The sequence below is a fragment of the Mauremys mutica genome, chromosome 7 (assembly GCF_020497125.1).
Source record: "Mauremys mutica isolate MM-2020 ecotype Southern chromosome 7, ASM2049712v1, whole genome shotgun sequence".
In the NCBI taxonomy this organism is placed as follows: domain Eukaryota; kingdom Metazoa; phylum Chordata; order Testudines; family Geoemydidae; genus Mauremys; species Mauremys mutica.
The window spans coordinates 26,248,357-26,274,502 of NC_059078.1; the positions used below are offsets into that span (position 1 = coordinate 26,248,357).

At 37.7% G+C, this 26,146-nt stretch overlaps 1 protein-coding gene across 8 annotated transcripts in view; it reads left to right on the top strand.

Moving 5' to 3' along the window:
• The window catches only part of ERC2 (ELKS/RAB6-interacting/CAST family member 2), an 829,394-nt gene extending 810,596 nt beyond the window's left edge, over positions 1–18,798 (top strand). For all 8 annotated transcript variants that reach the window (XM_045024524.1, XM_045024526.1, XM_045024525.1 and 5 more), the window contains one exon: positions 15,956–18,798. The gene's annotated coding sequence lies outside the window, so the exon portion shown is untranslated. The remainder of the gene's footprint in view (positions 1–15,955) is intronic.
• The last annotated feature ends 7,348 nt before the right edge of the window (positions 18,799–26,146 follow it).

The window sequence follows — 26,146 nt, forward strand, 5'->3', positions numbered from 1 at the left end:
GCAAGTCCATTGAAAGTAAGCAAAGCAGTTTATCTTCTGCCAACAGGAAGTGCTCATAGCAGGATGGAATAAAGTTGGAAAAAGTGCACTGTTTTATTCAGTATATTTACAAAATCCCAACATAGGCTGATATGGTCATAATATCAACAAATGTAGATTGTGTCAACCATCATTAGAAATTGCATTCCACAAACACAGACACTGGTGCATAGCTGAATATTCTAAATCATGATGCACAAACTGCCTTAATATTAGTTAGAATTATTGTTTCATTTCAATATATTTAAAATCATTTTCATAAAAATGTTCCTTTGTGAATAATTCCATTTCCTTATCTTGTTAAATAATTTAAATAAGGATCTAATTGGAGAAGTTTTCCTATAGACACATAATCAGCTCTGGTCTCTGGCTATGGCAGATCCCCAAGAAGCCAGAAGGGGAAATTCGGTCTTGAGTGGCTTCCCAGGAGGATGGGAGGGAGGTTTCAATTGGGTTGTGAGATGCTGCTCCTCTCCTCTCTTCCAGTCCTGGGAGAGATCAGGTCCTAAATGGTTTTCTAACCTGGAAAATAATTAAACTGTTTTAACTGGTTACATTTTCTATGGACCCTATTAAACAATTTATGTTGATTATAGTGTCACTTTGCAACACTGTAAGATCCATCCTGTGAGGTATTTAAAATAAAACTGTACAAACCATTAGAAAGCATTTTGTGGGAAACAATCCTGCAGAGGCAGTGAGAGGGCTGGACTATTGCTACCTCTTTCCCATCTCTCATTTTTGTGATTCTGTGGGTTGAAAATACAGCTACTTACCTACACTATCTTTGGTTGTTGAGCTGCTGCTAAGAAACTATTCCTGATTCAGTCAAATGCTTCTGCCTATTAAGCAATGGATAAGCTGTGGCTAGGGGTGTAAAGTACAAATGATTACTGGTTCCAAAATCACAAATAGCTTTGGGGAACCTCAGCAAGATTGGAGTTTGTTTGGTTTGGAACAGATAAGCATCTGCACCAAAAATGTCTTTCCATCCACATCTGCAGTGCAGCCTTCTTCCACACACCTTATGTTCTAGACCACATAACCTCGCCTCATAACCTCAGAAATTAATTGCATGCTCCAGCTATTTCTCTGATTCCTGCTCCCTTTTCTTTCAGTTATGCTATTCCCTGGTGTAGAAGATAGGCTGCTGCATATGAGAGCTGGGGGAACAAGCCAGTCATCTAGGTACTAAAAAAAAACAGTCTTGGAAGGTCAGAGCTGGGTGCTGGTAGAGGTTAGGGCTTTTTACCTACACTAGTCCTCAGCATTTAAGTTTCTGGCTCAATTCAGAGAAAGGGAAGAAGGCTGATAAACATTCTAGTATGTTAAAATCTTGTTGCCCCTTCTTCCAATCAAAGGGACCAGCATGCACAAGGTATTGAACTTTGGTTGAGTCAACCAACCTTTCATGTAACCTGTGTCAGAATTAGTCTCTGTGGGAAAGGGATTCAAAAGCAGCCAAGGGAAATAGGAGCGCAAGTCCCATTGACTTTCCTGGGAGTCCCTATGAAGCTAGCAGAAGAAATATCAAAGTGTGGGCTGTATTATCTCTATTATCATTTCACAAGTGTGTCTTCAGGAATTAACTTCCACTGAAGATTCGCCATTTAAAATTTAGTGCCCTGTGGATGCATAATAAAGGTCTCTCTCTTCTTACTCTTTTATTTAAACTGACACTCTGCTGACCTCAAAGATGCCTTTGACCCACTGCCATGGGGATTCTCCTCATTCCAATCAATAGGCCTGTAGTATGCAAGTAAAGTAGATGGTGATGGTAATTCCGAGTTGCCAGTTATGTCACAATGCCACCACTCAGAAAATGAGCTCTTCATAGGCTGGCAACCAAGACGGATACAGCAGTGAAAGCACTACTAAGGGGTAGGGGGGAGAAAAGAAAGGTGCTTGGAAAGGAGCACAACTGAAACAAAAGGGAAAATCGGGGTGGTTAGCTCCAGGCTCCAGCCACAGATGGAATGGGGGAACAACGGGGGAAAAAGAAAATGAGTAAGAGGGGAGAGAAGGGGTTGTGGGATAAAAATACTAATCAGTGCAATTGTGTGATGGGTTGTTCTGGTTATTTTTTGTTATTTGTAAGGTCAAAACCACAAAGTAAGTGCAGTTCTTAGATTAGTTTCATTTGTAATATACCAAATGTGCAGTAACATGCCAAGTAGAACTGGTTTGCTTTTTAATAGTGCCCTTTGTTATACTGTATTACTATTTAAACATTGAAATTCATGGATATAGTGCTGTAAATTTACATGGTGCTTTGCAGTCACATAGCAAACTTTGTTACCTGCCTTTGAGAACTTGTAGTCTAAGGCCCTGAGCCTGTATACTCTTACACAGATGCTTACCGTTAAGTATTCACGGTAAATGAATAGTCCTGTAAACCTCAGTAGGACTATTCACATGCTTTAAGTTAAGAACACATGTAAATCTTTGCAGGATCGTGGCCTAAGGTCTCGTTAAAAAAATTGGTTCTCTCTTTCATTTTTTCCTTCCTTATTGCATCAGTGCTTATTGTAAAGACTTGTCAGTAACTCCATGGTGTAGCTTTACACATGCTCTGTAAGTGCCCCATCATAGAATGATAGTCTCTACGGCCCCAATTCAGGAAAGCGTCACTATTCAGAAAGGGCACGTAAGCATATTTTTTTGTTTAAGTGCATGTTTAAATCCTGTTGAAGTCAAAACATTAAAGCGTGTTCATAAGTGTTCACCTGAATTGGGCCTTAAGTCTTCCTGATCCTGAACTGAAAACTGCATGGGCAGACCCTAAGAGTGGAGCATAATTGGCCCACATGGGTTAAGATGGGTTAGATTTCAAATTGTTGCATGCTGTTTGGATCGGTATTTGAAAAATAAGAAGTAGCTATGCCTACAAGGTCATGTTCAGGCGGCATGGTAATGTTCTATCAGTTCTAAGAGCGAGTACAGCTAGCTGGTCCAGCTTCAAAAAGATGAATTATGTTAGCATTTCAAAGAATTGCATCTTTCCTCTAGAAATTAAAATAAGATATAACTTTAACTAAGAAGCTTTAGGCATATATAAACAGGTTCCTGTGATGAACCATGTGAAAAAATATATTATTTAAGAATTGTCTGAAGGAGAAGAAGGTGAAACTATATTTTGTTAAATGCAAGAACAGGCTTACCGTATGTAATACATCTCTAAATTACTCCGAAGGCGTCTTCATTTGCTTCATAATTAGAATTATTTATCCTGCAATAAAATAAGCATATATTGAAACTAGGGCTGTCGATTAATCACAGTTAGTGCATGCAATCTGTGTACAGATGTGGTCTCCTCACTTCAAAAAAGATATACTGGCACTAGAAAAGGTTCAGAAAGGGCAAATAAAATGATTGGGGGTTTGGAGAGGGTCCCATACGAGGAAAAATTAAAGAGGCTAGGACTCTTCAGCTTGGAAAAGAGGAGACTAAGGGGGGATATGATAGAGGTATATAAAATCATGAGTGGTGTGGAGAAAGTGAATAAGGAAAAGTTATTTACTTATTCCCATAATACAAGAACTAGGGGTCACCAAATGAAATTAATAGGCAGCAGGTTTAAAACAAATAAAAGGAAGTTTTTCTTCACACAGCGCACGGTCAACTTGTGGAACTCCTTACCTGAGGAGGTTGTGAAGGCTAGGACTATAACAATGTTTAAAAGGGAACTGGATAAATTCATGGTGGCTAAGTCCATAAATGGCTATTAGCCAGGATGGGTAAGAATTGTGTCCCTAGCCTCTGTTCGTCAGAGGATGGAGATGGATGGCAGGAGAGAGATCACTTGATCATTGCCTGTTAGGTTCACTCCCTCTGGGGCACCTGGCATTGGCCACTGTCGGTAGACAGATACTGGGCTAGATGGACCTTTGATCTGACCCAGTACGGCCGTTCTTATGTTAATTAACTCAAAAAAATTAATCGCAAATAAAAAAATTAATCGCAATTAATCGCAGTTTTAATAGCACTGTTAAACAATAGAATACCAATGTAAATTAATTAAATATTTTGGATGTTTTTCTACATTTTCATGTATATTGTATTCTGTGTTGTAATTGAAATCAAAGTGTATATTATTTTTGCTTACAAATATTTGCACTGTAAAAATGATAAACAAAAGAAATAGTATTTTTCAATTCACCTCATACAAGGACTGTAGTGCAATCTTTGTGGTGAAAGTGCAACTTACAAATGTAGATTTTTTTTTGTTACATGACTGCCCTCAAAAACAAAACAATGTAAAACTTTAGAGCCTACAAGTCCACTCAGTCCTACTTCTTGGTCAGCCAATCGCTAAGACAAACAGGTTTGTTTACATTTAAGGGAGATAATGCTGCCCTCTTCTTATTTACAATGTCATCTGAAAGTGAGAACAGGCATTCACATGGCACATTTGTAGCCAGCATTGCAAAGTATTTTCATGCCAGAGATGGTAATCATTCACATGCTTCTTCATGCTTCAACCACCATTCCAGAGGACATGCTTCCATGCTGATGACGCTCATTAAAAAATAAGCATTAATTAAATTTCTGACTGAATGCCTTGGAAGAAAATTGTATGTCCCCTGCTCTGTTTCACCCGCATTCTGCCATATATTTCCTGTTATAGCAGTCTCGGATGATGACCCAGCACATGTTCATTTTAAGAGCACTTTCTCTGGAGATTTCACAAGACGCAAAGAAGGTACCACTGTGAGATTTCTAAAGATAGCTACAGCACTCGACCCAAGGTTTAAGAATCTGAAGTGTCTTCCAAAATCTGAGAGGGGAGAGGTGTGGAACTTGCTTTCAGAAGTCTTAAAAGAGCAACACTCCAGTGTGGAAACTACAGAACCTAACCACCAAAAAAGAAAATCAACCTTCTACTGGTGGCATCTGACTCAGATAATGAAAATGAACATGCGTCGGTCCTCACTGCTTTGGATTGTTATCGAGAAGAACCTGGCATCAGCATGGGAGCATGTCTTCTGGAATGGTGGCTGAAGCATGAAGGGACATATGAATCTTTAGAGCATCTGGCACGTAAATATCTTGCGATGCCATCTACAACAGTGCCATGAGAACGCCTGTTCTCACTTTCAGGTGACATTGTAAACAAGAAGCAGGTAGGATTAGCTCCTGCAAATGTAAACAAACTTATTCGTCTGAGCAATTGGTTGAAGAAGCAGTAGGACTGAGTGGACTTGCAGGCTGTAAAATTTTACATTGTTTTATTTTTTAATGCAAGTTTTTTTGTACATAATTCTACATTTGTAAGTTCAACTTTCATGATAGAGATTGCACTACAGTACTGTTATTAGGTGAATTGAAAAATACTATTTCTTTTGGTTTTTTTTTACAGTGCAAATACTTGTAATCAAAAATAAATATTAAGTGAGCACTGTACACTTTGTATTCTGTGTTGTAATTGAAATCAGTATATTTGAAAATGTAGAAAACATCTAAAAATATTTAAATGGTATTCTATTATTGTTTAACAGTGCGATTAATCACAATTAATTGTTTTTTATCATGCGATTAATCGTGATTTTTTTTAAATCACTTGACAACCCTAATTGCAACACACTACAACAATCAGGTGATGGTTTCAGATTCTAATAACTTCCATTTAAGCAGTGCATGACTATTAGCTAATGGAATGCACTAGTAAAACAGTGTGCTAATAATTTGTTTAAATCACAAAAAAACCCAACAAGGTCTTGTCTACACTGTGTGGCATACTGTGCCAGAGGGGTGTGATTTGTAAAGTGCACTAATGTGATGCACTCTAATTGCTCTATACAGACCTTGCTGGTGTGTTTTAAAAGGTATCTATTTTGCATTAACGTAGCCCTGTATCTTAATGTGAACTAGTTACCTTTCAGAGCATGCCAGCAGGGTCTGCATTGGGTAGTTGACATGCAACATGTTAGAACTCCTCTCTAGTGTGCTTAGCTGGTGCTGTATAGACCAGCCCATTGTGTGACTAGAGGCATAACTGTCAGTATAAATATGCATGTCCAAGGAACAAGGCTGTCAAACTCGTTAGCTTACACAAATATTTAAAAATAAACAAACTTTACTTCCCCGCCCCCCATGTGATTGGAAAAAGCATGTGCATGTCATCTCAGGCTAGATGTACTTGTATTAAATTAAATAACAAAATGGCTACCGGACCAAAAATGATAATCCCAGCAATTCTCTGCCAATTCACGGGAGCCATCAGCTCCAAGAACACCACTCTGTGCCCAGCATTTCCAAGAAGACATGTCCTCTCAAGCCAAGAATCCAGCCTTTTCCTCAGGGGAAGGAAATGGGCCCACGCATAAAGTACTTCAAATCTGTGTTCCATCTTAACACCTATCCACACACTTGATCCAGCCACAAAACTAACTCCCTTGTATCCCTGCTCTGTGCCTGTGATCCTTTTGCATTGAACCTCCAACCACTAGCACAAGGCACTCCAGCACAACAAAAATGTAGTGACCTATATGCTTCCAGGAGCAAGGCACAATGAAACAGTAACCTGAGTTAGCTAAATGCAACTCCAAACAGTTTTCACGGTTAACTATCAGCTAACTCTTGCAGGGGAAAATTAAAACAAACTTCTCAGTGCCAGGCCAATATACATGGAAGTATTCCCTTCTAATCCCAAACTCACTATCAGCAAATCTAGGCATGACAGAAAAGATAAATCCCACAAAACTGGAGATTCCAGAGCCAATCAACCAATGGATTTCCATAGCTACTGCCTAACTCAGATCAGGCCAACTACCAAGAACACAAAATGGGGGATGGGAGGGAAAGCTATTCCTCCTTCACTGGTGGCTGACAAATAATGTGATTTGGTCTTGCCAGCAGCTTTGTGTCTGTCTGGAAAAGGTAGCTGGCATGGGGTTGCATATTCACCAGCAGCGAAATGATGTATTGGCAGTTAAGTGACCATATTTTAAAGTGAAAGGCCTGTCACCTCACCTGTCCTGGGATGGGATGAGGGTGTCAGGGAAATATGCATAGACCAAGAGAAATTGCCTACTCCTGCTCAGCCAAGAAGCTCCCTTCTCCTCCTTCCCCGCTGCCCTGTGGATTTAAGTCTAAATATGGGGAGTGTTTGGCTCAAGGACTCATGCAGTGGGGGTCGACAGTCTCCAAGAGGCCTTGCAGTGGGGGCGAAAGCAGGCTGGCAATTTACAACAGGTTTGGAGGGCAAGGAAGTCTTTGAGGGACACATGCACTCAGCCAGCTGTCATTTGCACCATCTGCACTGGCCAATGGCTCCTTCAGGTGACAAGCCTGAAGGAGTTTAGAAAAACTGGGATCGAAGACTCATTTTTGAGAACCCTCCCAGTATTCAGGAACACATGGTCTCCCTAACTGGCAACCTTTCACCATTCCCAGAGTGCACAGAAAAGCCTAATCCTGTGGAGGGAGGAATCATCATTTTAAAATGTGTGTGTTATACATACCGCCTAACTTAAATTACTTGCCTAGGATTTTTTTTCCTTTTAAATCTTGCCCTAAATCTGTCTTGATCATATAGATCTCTCATTTGTTTAAGTGCGTTCAGCATTTAGAGCTCATTTCACATTCTCTGGGTTTTTTTCTGAATGAGAGGTATTTTGCATATCTTTTTACCAAACTTCTGAGGAGCGTGGATTTAATTATAGTGAGTGCCAATGAATGGGATTGACCCCAAATGAGATTTTAGTGGGTTCATGCCATCTGTTTTCATTTTTTCCATGAATTCCTAGTAACAAAGAGATCACTCTAACTAGTGACAATTTTCTCTTTTAAAAGGAAACAACATCACTCGGGGCTTTTTTTTTTTTAAAGCATGCAGTAAGTTGAAATTAAAATACAGTTAACAAAATGCAAAAATCCATCCAAGCTCCATCTGCCAAAAATAAACAGTTTTTGAAAACAAGTTTCACATCCCTGACAATGATGACTGTGTTTATAGCATGGTTCTGTTGCCTTACTTCGTTCTGCTATCACTGCGAGCTTGCGCCCTGCATTTAGAAATAAAACAGAAACACATTGAACTTGCTGAACTAGCTGTTGCCACACTGCAATTCTAATGGGCTTAGTGACCACAACCTACAGGGGCCAGAATGTGTCAACAGCAAAAGGGCCAACCTCAATCACTGTCTGTGCTGTAGAGTTGTTACATGTTTAATTCTTTGCAGCTTAGTTCTCCTGCTGTTTTGGCTGCTCAGAATCAAGGCTCATATATTGCAGCAGCCTCTCTACCTCGTGTAATGCCACAAAGGTCCCAGCAGGAGATCTTTCAGTAAAGCAGACAAGCCAGGGCAAGCAGGGCATCACAACTTCCTAATAAGATGACTTATTAGATTGGGGGCTTGACACAGCTTTTATTTAACCACATCATTTGTCAGCCACTGAAAGTTTGAATTGTCTCTAACTCTGAAACAAAACAAATGGTTTGTTGATTTGTGTCCTCCGCTTCATCTATAAATAAACAGATCATACAGTTCTGATATCATTTATTATCATAATAATAAGTTTTCCCTTACTATCTGATATCCAATCACATAGTAATTTATATTAAATAGGTGCACTCCTGGTGGATGGGTCACTGCTTATTCGGGACTTTGAGTATGGTTATAGAAGGCCAATAGGGAAGTGGTTAAATTACTGAAAGTGCCGAAACAGTTTCCTGCCTGCACAGGCCTAAGGCAGTGCCTGCTGTTTGGAGTAAAAGAGAGTACCTTGCCTTGTCCCAGGTGGCGGATAGGCAAACCATGTTATTAAGAAGCAGAGACTGCAAAACCTTGATCTTCAGACAAGGCCCCTAATTAGTCCCTAGCAGGAGAATAAATAGCATTCCACATCAGCAAGGATGAAAAAGGCTCCTTCCAATTTCATTAGGTGATCTCTACTAATGCCAGTTTTTAGGATCATGTTGGGAACTCTTGTCGTTTGAGCCACTTCATGATTCAGTATTTCTGCTCATTTAAAATATTAGCAAATGTCCTGTTTCAAACTCTGCACCTTGGAGGAGACATTAGCATCCTGACAAACAGCTTTGTGCCCTAGTGACTGCTCCTTTCTGCCCTCTCTGAGCCTGATCCAAAGCCCATTGACATCAAAGGCAGTTTGTCCACTGACTTTAGTAGACTTTGATTCAGGCCCTGTGAGAACAATATTTTGAAGTGATTCTTAATGGAGCTCCTCTGATCTCCTTTTTATTTCAGTGTAGAAATTGCACACTGAAGAATATGTTTTAAATTTTGGCATAGTTCAGATTAGCATTGTTTTTGCACTAGACTTATTTTTTATAAAAAAGTATCTATTAAAAATTTTTTTCAAGTAACATTGATGTCCTAACTCTGATTTATAAACATTCCTAGTAGAGAAAGCATCCTTGTCTAAATAGTCTCAAGGCTCACAATCTTCATCTAGTTCTATCATATAATGGTACAGTAGTTTTCAAGGACTGTCATTGCCCAGATCATTTGGAACAATTTGATTTTATTCATTCCTATGGTATCTGCTGTTATTCGTAACTCAGGTTAGCAATTTATAGAATAGAATTATAAAATTGGCAGGGACCTCGAGAGAAATTCTAGTCCAGTCCCCGGCATCAAAGCAAGACTAAGTATTATCTAGACCATCCATGACAGGTGTTTGTCTAACCTTCTCTTAAAAATTTCCAATGATGGAGATTCTGCAACCTCCCTAGGCAATTTATTCCAGTGCTTAACTACCTTGACAGGAAGTTTTTCTTAATGTCCAACCTAAACCACCCTTGCTGCAATTTAAGACTATTGCTTCTTGTCCTACCCTCAGAGGTTAAAGAGAACAATGTTTCTCCATCCTCCTTGTAACAACCTTTTATGTACTTGAAAACAGTTATGTCTCCCCTTAGTCTTCTCTTCTCCAAACTAAACATATTTGACTCATATTTAGCTTGTGATCCACTATGACGCCCAGATCCCTTTCTGCAGTACTCCTTCCTAGGCAGTCATTTCCCATTTTGTATGTGTGGAACTGATTGTTCCTTCCGAAGTGGAGCACTTTGCATTTGTCCTTATTGAATTTCATCCTATTTACCTCAGACCATTTCTCCAGTTTGTGCAGATCATTTTGAATTTTAATCCTATCTACCAAAGCACTTGCAACCCCACCCAGCTTGGTATTGTCCACAAACTTTCTAAGTGTACTCTCTATGCCATTATCTAAATCATTGATGAAGATATTGAGCACAACTGGTCCCTGCAGGACCTCACTAGATATGCCCTTCAAGCTTGACTGTTAACCACTGATAACTATTTTCTCAAAACTGTTTTCCAACCAGTTATGCAACCACTTTATAGTAGCTCCATCTAGGTTGTATGTCCCTAATTTGTTTGTGAGAAGGTCAGTATCAAAAGCCTTACTAAAGTCAAGATATACCACACCTACCACTTCCCTCCATCTACAACCCTGTCAAAGAAAGCTATTAGGGTAGTTTGACAATTCTGGCATTATAGAAATCTGCAAAATTCATCAGATCCATGCAGGAAGTCAACCAGCTCTAGATCTTTTTGTGCAGATTAACTTTATTGTGTAAAGAATTTAAAACATAAATAACAAAATGTGATCATTTCTGAATTACCCTTCCAGAAAATGAATAAAGTCCTTTCTTTAAAAGTATTTGTTTTATAGATTATTATTGCGAATCACTAAATAATTATACCTGCATTGTCTTACTTCACTCTATCTACTTTTATTTGGAATCTTCAAAAAAGGATAGTTTAATCTCATATTTTTACTATTTTAAGATTTACTGTGAATAATCTGTAAAGCAATGTATAGTAAGAGGAAGAATTATTCTGTTTTAACAATTTAATGATAGTCTCTAACGCCTAGGAAACAAACTTCAAAATGGTCTCTTCTACGAAATTATCATTATTCAGGAATATTTCATGTTACCATGAAGAAGAGGATAAGTTATTAAGATTTAAATTGTTTAAACAGGGTTTGGGATGTTTATTTTATTCTTGCTGTACTATGATTAAGTAGTAACTTTTTGCCTACATGTACCCAAATGTTGTCAGACAATTGCAAAACTAACAGGTGTAATTTCCTCTCAGTGGAATTTTTAAGAATGACTAAAATTTGCTCTCCTGAAAGCAGAGTGTTTTGTTTTCTGGATTCAGTGTTTTCTGGATAGAATATGCAGTGCTCAATTTACAATTTGATGCGAGAGACTTCCTTCTGCATTATTTTAACCTGTATGTTTTATTGATTTGAGATGTAAGAAATTGTATGCCAAAACTTTGGTTATTGTAACTAGTTCTAAACAAGAAAAACTAACATCAGTTTTGACAACAAACAAAACCTGTTTTTGTTCTATCGGTTGTGTTTAAGAGTCCAATTTCAAACCAAACACAACTTGTGGTTATTCTGTCAGATATTTATATAGCCACTGGGGCGCCATAGTTATGCACTGCATACATCATTGTATTTTTAAAATGTACTTAATGAACATTTTTTCTTTTCTGGTAACTACTTCATTGCCTTAAATGAATGCATTCCAATAGAATTTGTAACAAATGAGTACTTTGTGTTTGCATTAATGCCAAACACGTTTAACAAATTTTTAACAAGGAACACTGGCATAAAGCCAAACTCCTAGAGGGACACTGAAGGAATGCTATAAATTCAAACTAGATTTTACCTTTTCACTTAACTCAGCAAGTGTCTTAGGTGTCTTTGGCATCTCAGTATTGCAAGTTTTCTATTTCAGGTTGGATAAAAATTTATATTTTAATTATTTCTCTGGGTTTGGCCCTCTTTGCTAGAGACTTTTAAATCCATATAGCAGTATTTGACAGAATGCTATACTCATTTCGAAACAGGCAGATCTTTATTCATTCAAAATCTTCTATGTGGATCTGTCCCCTCCCAAGAATTTGGCAGTCAAAAAGTTACAGGAACAATACAAGTCCTCAGGTTGCAGTGACAGAAGAGTTCAAATTGTAGGTTGCCTATTGTGTTCAATAATGTATTAATATAATAAAAATTATAGTGGAACACATTTCTATTAGATTTTCATAAAAAAAGCACTCAGTGTTGTCCCTAGTGTTGAATTTCAAGTTTCTAAATTTTGAGCATGTTTGCATCTGCACTTAAGAGGAAGGGGAAAAACAGTCCACAAGATTCTCATTGATCTAAGCTGCAGGATTGCACTGAAGTCATGAACAGATTCTTAGCTGAATCCAGCAGCTGAATCCAACTGCAATCTTTCTGTTATGCCTACATGGTACTTGTCACTGAAGACTTTTGGCAATCACCTATTTTATAATACATGCTAATACTGACAGTTACAAGTATCTGAACAAACCACATGCTCCCTTTTTACTTGTAATTCAGTATATGAAAGTAATCTTTTTTTATGGTGTATAGTTTTAATGAAATACGGAGACTGAAAAATAATAATATTTAACACCCATCCAAGAATCTCGAAGCACATTTCAGATATTAAGCCTTACAACTCCTTGTGAGGTAGTTCTGTGTTATTTACCTTCCGATTTAAGGGGTTTAAGGCATAGAAAGCATAGAAAGCCCCAAGGTCAGACGGTGAGTCAGTGGCAGAATCAGGAATAGAATTCCATGCCACTTTTCATTACCCATTTCAATATTTCATAGTTAGGGTTGACCACAAATACTTAAGAATGCATTTGGATTGCAATTGCATTCAGATTATAATGTGGCATTCCATAGCACAGTTTTAAAACTGCTAGTATCAATGGTCTCTAATCCTATTTTTTAATTATTACTGTTTTGGCTAGTTGCTTAGACCAAGCAAATGAAATTATTTAACATAATTTGTTAGTACTTTGATCATAATAATAAATAAATCTTCACTAGGAATACAAGGAATTCGTTCTGACAACACTTTTAAAGATGTTAAGTCATAATGCAGATGTCTTCTAATAGATTGTTAAGGAGCAGAAATGGCCCTACTGGATTTTCATTAATGATAGCTTTGTAGTACCAACATTTGGTGAGATACCAATTTCCTAACAGTAACTGGCTATTTTCTCTCTCTCTCTCACTAATGACCATATCAGTTGTTGGCCTTTTATGCTGGTACAATGTGTAATAGGTTAGAAGAGGGCAATTTAAGGCTAGGTGAATGAGTATCTGTTTTTGTATGTGGGTGCTTGTTGCAAACATTTGGAAAGCATATGGAACATAATGGACATTAACCCAGATGTCAAAAATAGCCTGCATTTTACTACCGTTATTAAACAGTTTCCCCTTTAACCCCTTTGTGTTTACCCTCTCTCTCCCCCAGCTTGTTTCTGCAAATAACCACTGAAAGGAAAGGACTGGAGGCAGAAACTAGTAATCAGGCCGGTGTCTTTATCCAAAAGAAAAATAATCTGAAAATACATTATGAGCAATCACACTTTTTATATCTTCAGATCCCTGTGAAATTTTCATTCAGTGATATCTAATTGACATTCAGAGGTGCTGAGCACCTGTAGCTTCCATTGACATCACTTGGAGTTGTGGGTGATCAGCAATTCTGAATATCGGGTCCAATATATCTAGCCAAATCTTGGGTTTGTATTTTTTTCAGTGACTAATGCTGTGTACTGCACTGAAGAAACAGAAATATATATTATATTTACTCAGGCCTTGTAGGTGTTTGACAGCAATATCCTTTTATATATATATATATATATATTTGATTTATTTGAAAAATATTGTGCATTTCCCACTTGTGGTGAACAGGTTTTTCATGTACTTCCAATAATATAATTTCCTGAAGAATGGATTGGTTGATTAAGTGGGTGGAGTTTTATCCAGGAGTTCTCTTATTGTACATCAAACCCTAAAAGAAAAGTAGGAAAATGGACTTCAGAGAGATTGTATTTTGCATGTTATTGCTCTTCCTCAGACTAGCATTGTTTGATCTGAGTTCTTTACTTTTAACAGCATAAACGAGTGTTAATTACAAAGGTGCTTTAGCTTGTAAAATATCAAGCTACATAGAAGATTGTGATAAAACAATCACTGTGATTGTTTTATTCATTTCCCAACCTGTTAAAAAAATGGAGTAGACATTTTTTGTTCTAATACTTGCAGGAATGTTAACTTCTCGTTAATTTCCATGGGGTTTTTCCTGTATCTATATATCTCTTTGGATGATTAAAAAATCCTCAGTACCCAAAAGAATGGGAACTATGCACAGTTCACAAAATGTAACACGTGCTCTGACTTACAGTTTTCATAAAAAGTTTGCAAAGATTTTATGTGCCAGAACTAGTAACATGATCTACTTTAGGAACTCCCTTGCTTTCCAGCTCTGCAGAAGTCATTTTTGTCCTATTCAATGGCCTGATCCAAAGCCCATTTAAGTCAGTGGGAATCTTTCCTCTGACTTAGATGGATTTTGGATCAGGTCCTAAGTGTTTTAACCAAAAGAATTGCAACGAGTTCTTGTAGGAAGATTGATAGTTCATCTGACTATAAATATATGCAGCCACCACACAGACGTGTACCTGTAAATACAGATTTCAAATTCTTTGCATGTTTGTTTGTCCACAGCACTTAAACAGTGTGGAGCTGCACTTTCAGAATAACCACACTGAGAAAGTGTTAACTTTTAAAAATAAGAAGCCATTTTAGCCAAAATAATTCTATTTACAAAACAACTTCATCATAGTCTTTTAACAGTACCAAGAGCAGGAAAGATGATTTGTTTAATGCAATAATATATTTTATGCCATTTTTAAACAAACATTTTGGAAACTTGTCAGTTACATGAATGTGGGACCAACAACTGAGAATCCTAGCAGGTAAATGCATTTGTCCTTTTTTATTCACAAACTCAATAAACTAATGTGCACATGTACTGCAAGGGAAGTGTTTAATTCCCCCCACCCCCCATCTGACATATACATGTACTGAATAAGACTGTTTGACTGCATTGTATTCAAGGCTGTTAGGCATTTTATTGTTACTTGAGTTCTGTTGCCATTATAGTGAGTTGGGTCTGACCCTGCGTATACTTACTACCAGATTTTGTGCCTGGTCCAAAGCCCATTGAAGGCAGTGGGAGTCTTTCTACTAACTTCCTAGGGTTGTGACTCTGGCCCATAGTGCTTACTATTTTGAGAAATCCCATTGACTTCAATAACACTACTCATACTAGTAAGTACAATGCTTGTGGGTAAGTGGCTACAGACAAAAATAGTCATCGTGAACATTTGTATTTTAACCTTTTATAAATCTGAGATTTGCATTTCTAAAATACCTCAATCTACTTTCTAGAAAATTGAAATGGACTTATCTTAAAATATACTGGTAAAATGTTTTGTTGTTTTCAGTACTTTCAATCCTGGAAGGTCCTGAGAGGTACTGAATACTCTCATCTGCCATGGAATTCATTGGAAATTAAGAGCCCTCAGCACCTCTTGGGAGGGGGCAGCAGCACCAGGCTCTTATTTCAGATAGTAATTGCTTTTCTACTTGCAGACAAATGAAAGGAGCATGCCTTCTTTCAAAATAAAGACCTTAAGGTTTGTCAGCAACTGCAGCATTTCCACTCCTAAGATCCTGTCTATTTGCGTAAGACACGCAAATATGTTTAACATGGAAAAAAATCACAATATCTAGTGGTATCTAACATCTTTGGAATTTAAAAGCAGCCTCATTCTTTTAGATCTTGCTGTACAAGTAAACTGTAGAAGAAATAAACATGGGCCTAGGTACTAGGATGATTGGCACTCTATAAATATAATAGATAGGTTCAAATCTGGAAATCTTTAAGTTCTGACTCTTTCCCTACATAGGCAACATTTCTTCTTACTTCCATGAGAGCTTTGATTGGGTAAGAACTGGCACTATTTGTACCTGTCAAGCATTTTAATAATTGGAATGGTTTATTGTGTTGTTACAGTTGTCAGAGGAGCTGGAGAAAGAGGAGGGAAAAATGCAGCACTGCAGAATTAAGCTGATAATCTATTGCAGTGGATCTCCAAACATAACCATGACATCCTGGAGCAGATCATAGAAACAGAAGATGAATGCTGAGGTTGTTACCAGATGAAATGCTGCATAAATTGGTGTCTACTCCATTATTTCTTGTAGTCATTATGAAGTCAGATACTCTGGAAAATAATGAAGGGGACTCAATCAGAAATTACAAGAACTTCATTTCCACCTTTAATGGGTCTTGTGTTCAGAATATTATTATTTAATGAAGTTCAGTTAAATGGATTCTTTTAACCAATTTTGATAAATTGGTATTGATTTTTAATGTGTAATTCAGGTTCTATTAGGTGCAGTATCTTCATCTGCTGATTCTGCCTAGCGTATTCTACAGTAACACTTCTAAAGTGGACTAGATTGTCAAAGAGGTATTAGTACACTTATATAATGGAGTCTGCATTAATCTTACCCCCAGTTAGAAGTGGGCTTTTCAGAAAAGTAAAAACTAAGCCTTTACCCTCCTCTGTTTTCTTATATCTACTGTTACTCAAATAATCATATTTTGATAGCGTAACGAGTATTAAGCTCTGGGCCAGGTTGGAAATGAAATCAATTTTTGGTACTACTTGCTGTTGGCAAGGATTAGCCTTATGAAAATATGGTGTGTGTCTCTGACAATGCATGGGACATCTAAATTGATCATCAATAATTTACATACCAAATTTATATATTAGTGGATGGTAAAAGCTTGAGGTATGTATATGTACATATGTGTATACATGCACACGTATACAGGAGTGGATCAACCTTTTATCATCCAAATGCATACAGGTATGTATTAATAAAAGCTGGGACTCATAAATATATCAAGATAAGAATGCTGTGAATACAGTATATGCATTAGGCCTCCTATAAATGATGGACCATTTTGTCGTTGTTTTCTGTAGTGAACAAACAGCCTCCATCATGGATCCCAATGAATTTTCGATGTTAAACAAGAAAATATTAATGAATGAGGAGAAAATAAAAGCTGTCTGTGTCAACAACGAATTTCAAATAAAGATGAATAATTTAAAGCACATGCCAGGAAAAAAGAAAAAATCTGAAGTCATTCTAATGTAGTGATGAGACACAAATGAGAGTTAAATCTCTACCACTTCCTCAGAGAGAGGATCCTTACAACTTCATAACCATTTTCAGCCAGTCTGGCAAACATGTGCAAATGTTCAGCTGTTTTACTGATGCATCTCTCTTTTTGTCAGTGGAAGAAGTACTTCTATACTGACGTGAGTGGCAATTGAATATTTGCATTATTAAAGGACAAACAATGAATTTAAGCATGGGTGGCCTTAATTCTTAGTGGTTTTTCTTTGCTGCTGTAAAAAAAAAAGTATTCTAAAGTGGTTATTCCGAAAGTCTTGCACTGAATTTAGAAAAATATTATTTTTTGAAATCATTGGTGCAATTATCCCTAAAGTAACATCCTATGTGAGCCATACCTATATTAACCCCTTTAAAATGATTGCTGTGTAGAAAACAGTATTTTATTGTACCATCATTTTTGGTGCAAATAAAGAGCAACTAAGTCAAGCAGGAGTCCTTCTTGATGTTTCATCTCAGTAAATAGAATAAAATGTATAGAATTAGAATAGCATACGTGATCCAAATTCATTCATGTTTAAAAAGTTTGTCCTTTAACTATCAATGGAATTTTAGATCTTTGTTTTCAAAACAGCAAAGCTCTTGGGAGTTTATTTAGCACATATGACAAATGTTGCACTTGCAAACTCAGACAACAGAACTTGTTTCTTGTGGTGAACTTGTTGTCATAGTAAGGGACAACTGTCTGTGTCTCTTACAATCAGGTCTTTACCTTAACTCTGCAACTGAATACTTGAAGTAGGAAATAAACTAGGTGAAAATAGGGTCATAAAAACAAAACTGTATAGTTAGATATTTATATGTATGTGCCAATTTTGTCACAGACATTATTTTAGGAGCACTTTTTGCTCCATTCATATTGTAAGAGTATTAATCTAAACTTTTATCAGGGCTATGAGTTAGCCCCTAAAGAAAAAAAATTGTCTAACATTTCGTTTTTTTCATTTCATGTGATAGCTATGATGTTTGGAGAAAAATCTTTTCATATACTGAAATAGACTCTCGGGGTTTACAATAAACACTGTGATGTTGGGAAAATATTTTATTTCAGCAATGTTTGGTAGTTCCTCCCCCCCTTCTAAATGTAAGAAATTAAACCAACTTTTGGCTAACATTTAAGATAAATTATTATTATTTTAGTGTGGAATCAGGCTTGTACTGCACATTCTTTCTTTCATTTAAATGTACAGTATGAATTTTGTATTTAATGAATTTTGTGTATCTAGTATGCACGTAACTGCACATTGACTTTCATTTGAAAGTGGGTTTAAATTTCCTTTTTCAACAGTGTTTATGAAAAGACCTCAGATGTGTTGACACAAACTATATCCGCAATGTGTGTGGGGGGAGGGTTGTTTTTTGTTTTTTTTGTGTAGAGTGATGTTTGAATGTGATGTTCTGCAACAATGGGTCAGTATTCTCTATTTACCTTAACCCCTCATTTGATAGTGCTTCATGTAATAATTTCCTCAAGTGAGTGGCATGTTCTGGATTGTGATATTGATATGTGGTTAAGGACATTGATATGAAACTAAGGAATCCTTAGAAATTACCAGTGGGCATGTATTAGACAGTCATTGTAATTTAATGTCTAGTAAAAGTGTGAAGTATCAAGGTATTTAGAGAACATAACATTATTATCATGTGTATGGGAAGTACTTACTGTTGATCAGCTTGTTTCTATTCATCAAATAAACTGTTTCTTTCTGAAATCAGTGTAGTGTCATTAAAGCTAAGTTTAATGACTATAAACAAATATAAGATGTTTTCCACATGGTAAATTCATCACACTCCTCTTTTCTCTAATTGCTACCATTCAAAGTAATTTATCTTCCTCTTGTTACTGTTACACAAACTGTTTCAAAAAGGAAACTGTCTCTTAGGCCCCAATCCCACAAATACTTACGCACCAGAGTAACTTTACTTATGTAAGGGAAGTAAAGTTACTCATGCTAGGAAGTATTTTCAGAATTAAGGATGTAGTGAGCAATATACTCTTTGCATGGTTTTCTGAAACATAATATTTTGTGTGACCCTTTATAATTGCATAGAAAATTACATTTTGTTTATATTCTTTACTAACCAAAAGCCATTAGGTGTGAAATTCTCTACACAGTCAGCTCCTTTTTCAGCTGCCTGGTAAGTTGTTCGCCTTTTCCATTATGTTCATTTTTTTAGAAAAGGAACTTTTGTTGCACAGGAATTTCTTACCTCATAGAACTCCCTGGACCAACTCAGTGCACACATAGCAGGAGAATAAAAGGTAAGTAAGTATGCATTTCAGGTAGGTTATTTAAAAACACAGTCTCTTAGTTTTAAGCTCTGTTTCTTTACCTATAAATTATTCCTCATGGTAAGAGCAATATAAGGCTATATAATACTGTACTTACATGGGATATTAAGTTGCACTATTAACTACATCTAAATGCACATTTATTATATATTTTACTTATGCCTATCTGGCCTGGAGTTGGAACACTATAAACTGAGTATTGATTGCTCATAACATCTTCTTTCTGAACCAACTGTAATCATTCATGATTGCTTGGCTCTTTATTCGGACAACGCATATGGTGCATTAGAATTCAGCCAGCAACATATCAATGTTCATTCTTAATTCTGCTTTCATAGTAGATCACTACTCGCTTTTAGGGGCAGGTCCTTCCTCTTTCCCATCTTGGACACAGCAAAATCAGGTGATTTATGGCTTGTCTGTGCAGAAGGAGGTGACAGATCTGTGTTTCTGCCCAGTGGCTCAAAGACGGAAAAGTGCTGCAGCTCTGAGGATGAGTAATAGTACAGAGGGGCTCAATGCTACCCTGTAGCCTGGGAGAAGCCAATTGATCGACTGTAGAAATTCCAGTTCATAGCTGGTTGCTTGTGCTATGCGCTGAGAGCAGGATGTGGCCCTGAAAGAAACCTGGTAATCTATGTCAAGTGCATCCTGGCTGGCATTAAGACCTGTTAGGAAGTATGAAACATGAGGCTTTGTAATTACATGAATTTGTTTCCGTTACTTTCAGATTTTGGGGTCACCTCTCTACTCCAAAAAGTAAAACTTTTAATTGCTGATCCATGGGATATACTGCTGCTTTCCCACACTCTGTAAATAAAGCCGGTTCTGCCCTCTAAAGCACATGTGCAGCTCCCATGGAAATTAGCGGGGGCCCTGCACGCATCTCAGGGCAGAACGCGGACCAGAGATAAGAAAGGATGTTTGATGATCTAGGGTATTGTCTGCATTTTACTGTGAGGAGCTTGGAGTGACCTCATTTTACACATGCAGCAGAGCAATGAGTGTGTTTTGCAGGGCTTCTCAAACAATGGGCAAACCCCTCCCTCCACTAGATGTAGCCTGCCACCCCACCATGTATTTTGTTTATTCCAAATAGGCCCTGATGTTACAATGAAGCTCCACAGAGACAGATGTCCACCCATGTGGATCCAATTGTAGAATCAGGACTTGTTGTTTTTGTTTGTTTTTATACTCTCTCTGCCTTTCCTCTTTGGCCTACATTAGCTACTGCAGCACAAGATTGTTACTCATATGAGGGAGAGTTAGTGACATCTATAAATGCAGCATAAAGTCAGTGTATATAATGATTGAAATGTACACTTGGTTTTGCAATATAGAAGAGCATACATACATGCACAGTATAACCCATGTATCCAAAGGTCTCTGGCAAAGTCTGAGTTTGGATAAACACAGTTTCAGATGAAGGGGGAAGCCAGCTGCACAGCTGTAAAAAGACTGTGTGCTCTGGGTCCCTAACCAAGAGAAGCCAGTGGACTCCAGATGTTCTGGCAGCTGTAAACTGCTCTGGGTCGTCCATCCCAGAGCTCAGTGAAGAGCAGCCAGCAAACTCCAGATGGACCAGCCAGCTAAGAGGGCTGTGGAAGGCAGTGAAGAGAAACTAGATGGCCCCAGAAAACAATGAAGTGATGCTAGATGACAGTTCACGATTACCTGTCCAGTTTTAAAAAGGCTGTACAACCTGAGGGACATTACTGCTGATCTGTGATTAACCAGAATTCAGGTAAGGGTTTGACTGCTCTATATATGATGAGAGGAAATATACATATGATATAGTGTGTGTATATATATATATATATATACATATATATAGAATATGTGGTAGTGTGGAGTACTAGCAAATTTTTATTTATATATATTTTGGCTAAATATAGTTATCCAAGTCTTGCCAAATATATGGCAATAAAAATATTGCACATCATACTGTCATCACCTATTTTACAGGGGACATATGTTTGCAAGTTTGTCTTTTTTAATAACTCTATTTTTTATAAATGATGCTACTTATATGGTTTAATCCACATGTGCACATACACACACACACACACATACACACAGTAAAAGATTGAGATTGTAGAAAAATACTCTGAGTTTAATTCTGCACTTGTCCATTGAAATACTTGCTATGGGTACTTAGGTGTTTTTCCGTTTCAGACACCAAATTGATGTTGCAAGCACATGAAGGAGGAATCACTAGCTCTAACTTAGGTGCTGACGTCTGAATATTTGGCTCCCCATATGCAGTTTATTTATGGAGTTTACATTTAATTACATTTTTTATAAGGGGAATTTGTGTATTTTTAACACAGGTGGCCAAATTCTGTCTAGGTGCGAGCATAACCATAGGCCATAAAAGCACTGAACAAATCTGTATCTGGTATGAAAAAAGGTCCTTATTATGACCCCACTGAAAAGTGACAAAGTTGATGCATGGCACAGAGGCACCTGGTTATTAGAAGTATTATACCTGTATAAACAATACCTGTCTGAACCCAGCCTTTTGCATAGCCTCCGTGCACACCCCCACATCCTACTCCCATATTTTAGGCCTACTCTTGGCTCAAATAGAATATGTGAAGCCAGGAGTTGTGTACAGGACTGTGGTCAATCGTATGCATTAGGGGCCTAATCCAGAGCACACTGTTGTCAATAGAAAGACTCCCTTTGTCTTCAGGCCCTGCTAGTGCCTTTGGCTCATATATGTTTAGAGGAATGGGGGTGGGGGCAATTAGTCAGAATTTGGCCCATATGGAATTGAGACAGACTGAGTATCCCAAATGTTGAACTCTTTGGCTAGAAAATGAAACCACCACATTAGGGCTTCATATGGAAGTTAACTTACAGAATGTCTGTTTATAGGTTTGCTGACTGCATTTTTGGAGATCAGTACTCCATTGCTGTGAAAGAATATAATCTCCTATTAAAATCTCTCCAAATTATAAGAATTAGTGCAGGGTTATTGTATAGTATTTCTTAGGTCTGACTGAAAGTTAGTTTGATTCTTACTAATGCAGTTACATCAAACAAATCACATATAAAGTGTCTGGCTTCTGAAACTAAACAACATCCAATTAATTCCTGTCTCAGGAATCACTGTAGAACCAATGTGTTATACAAAAAACAAACAAAGCAAAAAAACCCCACAATACAAGAATAAAGTCCCAGGTCCTTCCAAATGACTAGTTCCTGGAGGAGCTGTTCCAATTCTGATAGTATTTACAATGTCAGAATTATTCTTACTCTAGTTAAACAACTAGTCCCCATATCTGAAAGGTGAAGGTTGTAAATCTCCCCGGAGAATGTTGCCTATGACAGGGAAGGAAAGACTTGCATAATTACCACTTGTACTTCCTCAGAGAACATGAGCTCAAGTCTAAAGCAAGGAGTTTGGTTAATAAAACATTGGGGCTTGAAAAATACAGGAAAAGACCTGACCAGCTCTCACGATGATAAAAAATGTGTTCTTGCTTAGAAAAACAAAGTGACAAACAGGGCTTCAGTGGAAGTTTCTTCTAAGGTCTTGAATATTGAACAGGAATTCTTGATCATTCTTCAAAGATAGGTAACACTGATTCCTGGTGGAGTTAATTGAGATTCTTTATTGTCTTTCCTCCATCTGGAACTAAAATATACTTAAAGAGCTGGTCTGAAAATGGAATTTCTGTCCTATAGAAAAGTCCAATATTTCAGATTTTTTTTCCAATCACAAACTCATAGGAAAAGCAGAAATTTTGAAATATTTCAAGTCAGAAACATCAAAGCAACCTTATTAAATATTGTGTTGATAATGTCAAAACATTATAATATAATTTAAAATATTAAATATTATAGTATTGTAATATCGGAGAAAGATAAAAAAATAAAAGTCAAAACAAAACAACCAGAACAAAATAAGAAAGTCAACACAAACAAGAAAGTTGATACTCTATTTTGATTTCAAATTGTTCTGAAATTTCTGTCAAAAATTTGGTCAAATCAACATGTTCCCATGAAACATGTTGATTTGAAAACATTTTCTGACAGAAAACTGTTCTGTTGAAAAATTTTAACTAGTTCTAACATATATGTTATCCTATTCTGAAACAGTTTAGTATGCTAAAATTTATTTAGTTTACAGTTCAATTGGTTGTAAGAGGTGTTATTCTGGTCTGTGCCCTTCAGATAAATTATATTAATTTTAGGGACAGATTCTAAGTTGCTGAGAGTGGCATCTTAACTCCATGGGTAATCCTACTGAAAGCAATGGCCCTATTTATAAAATTAAGGTGCTTCTCAAATGAGTATAGGTCTGAGAATTTGGCCCTTAAAAAGCATATTTTTGACTACATACTGAGGGCCCAATTGGACTACTTGTATGGGTAAAATTACTCACATATATACCGGTTTGCAGGATTGTAGCCTAAAACCTCACTGTAACTTGTGTAGGATTACAAGAGTGCCCATGATGATACTGATAACTTTCATGATAATCCTTGTCTCCATTTGTTCAGACCATGTGCCCCACATAGAAGGATCCAGTTTAAAATCTATTGCATTACAGAAGCCATGGTACCAGTCAGCATGATGGTTTACACTGTAGCCACTTGGGCATAAAGGAATGACATTTTTCATCCTTTCATAACTTTCCATCCATTTTCCAATTCTCACTTAAAATTCCCTCACTTGAAAATGCCATATCTGTTCTTTACAAGCTTTCTCCAGAAGAACCATGAAGATCTTTTGCTCCTTTAGGCTCCTCTGTATTGCTCCTCAGAGGAGCTGTCTATTGCAGCATATGACAGTGGGCTCCAGGAGGTACCTAAATTAAGACTGATTTTGTAATTAAACATACCTTTCAAAACAGATCTCGAAGCCCTACCCTGTGAAGTGGTTAGTGAACACACTACTTCCACTGAATGCAATGGGAATTGGGGATGCTCAGTACCTTGAAGGACTGGGCTCTAATATGGAACCCTGTTCATTGTTCCTGACAGAATCATTAGGTCCTCATTATTAGGGTTCCAGCTACCAAGTGTATCATGGAATTTGAAAAGAGGTGATTCTGAAGTACCAATTCTTCAAAGGGCTCCATTTTCTAATCATTTAGGTATGAAGATTACTTTTCCCCCTCAGCTCTCTACTTTTTAAAAATACTAATTGTGACACATTTGGCCTTGCATATTTATTAAACTCATATTACTAAGGAGAAATTGTGTAAAAGTATTCCTGGGCCTAGAAGGATTAAATTTTGATCAGTAAATGTTGATAAACATTGATTTCACTGTACACACATACAAACTGATGAAAAAATATTTCCAGTGATAACTGAAATTTACAGATAGGCAAAGTTAGAAAAACGCTGTTTGAAAACTTATTAGAGTTCAATTTAAGGATATTAACTTTGTTTATTCTATATGTGATGTTGATGATTTATGTTTTAATGATGGCCTGTGACCAGTCCATGACTTTTATTATCTACCCCTAAATAAAATTTGGCCGCAAGGGCCATGGGTGCTGGGCAGGGGTGGCCTGGGACTGGTGCTGGGGGAGGCAGGTGGCAGTGCGTGGCTTGGAACTCCCGCTGGCAGTGGGGGGAGGAGGTGGCGATGCGCAGCCCAGGACCCCCACTGGTGCTGGAGGGGGAGGGTTGGTGGAGCTGGCAGGCTCCCTACCTAGCTCCGACCGGCATGTCCCTGAAGCTCCTAGGGGGAGGGGCGGCCAGGGGGGCTCTGCGTGCTGCGCCTGCCACAAGCACTGGTTCTGCAGCTCCCATTGGCCAGGAACCGCAGCCAATGGGATCAAGGGCAACCAGATAGCAAGTGTGAAAAATCGGGATGGGGGCGGGCGGGTAACAGGCACCTATATAAGAAAAAACCCTGAGTATTGGGACTGTCCCTATAAAATCAGGACATCTGGTCACCCTAATGGGATCTGCAGGGGAAGCACTTGTGGGCCCCTCTGCCTAGGAGCTGCAGGGACATGCCAGTGGGAGCCAGGGAGCTCTTCCCCCTCCCGCCCTGGTTAGCACCGCCCTGAACCGCAGGCCCCAGCCCTGAGCCCCCTCCCACACCCAAACTGTCAAACTGCTGCTGTTGCTGGCCCAGGGGCTGCCCAGCTCAGGCAGCCCCTGAGCCAGCCGCTCCAGCTACAGAAGTCACGGTGGTCACGGAAAGTCACGGAATCCGAGACTTTCCATGACCTCCATGACAGACAAGCAGCCTTAATTATGAAACATTAACTTTTTGAATCTCAGCTTCTATTGTCATTAAATAATTGTCTGACCACCCCATAATTTTGTGCAACTGTGAAAATGTTAAGCTATAAAAATAAAAAAATGCTTAAAATAAGCATCTATGATGTGTCAAAATGATTTAAAAAAATCAAATTCTGCCAAGCCTAAATATACTGTACTAAAAAGGCATTTTTATAATAACCTATCAGATCTTGACATTTTATCCTATTCTGATAAGAACATAGTTTATTTAAAGGCAAAGATGTTGCCTGAAATATAAGGTAAATAATTATTCAATTTGGGTAAAACAGATGAAACCAATCATGCATGATGTCTTGATGTATGCTAGCCAAGTGCTTTTATGCAGTTCAACCGTGTGTAGACTAGGACGTCTCTCCATTTTAAAAATCTGATCTTTATGTTTTGGTAACTTTCTTCCTCTCTGCATAACCAAAGCATTTGAAAGCCTCTTA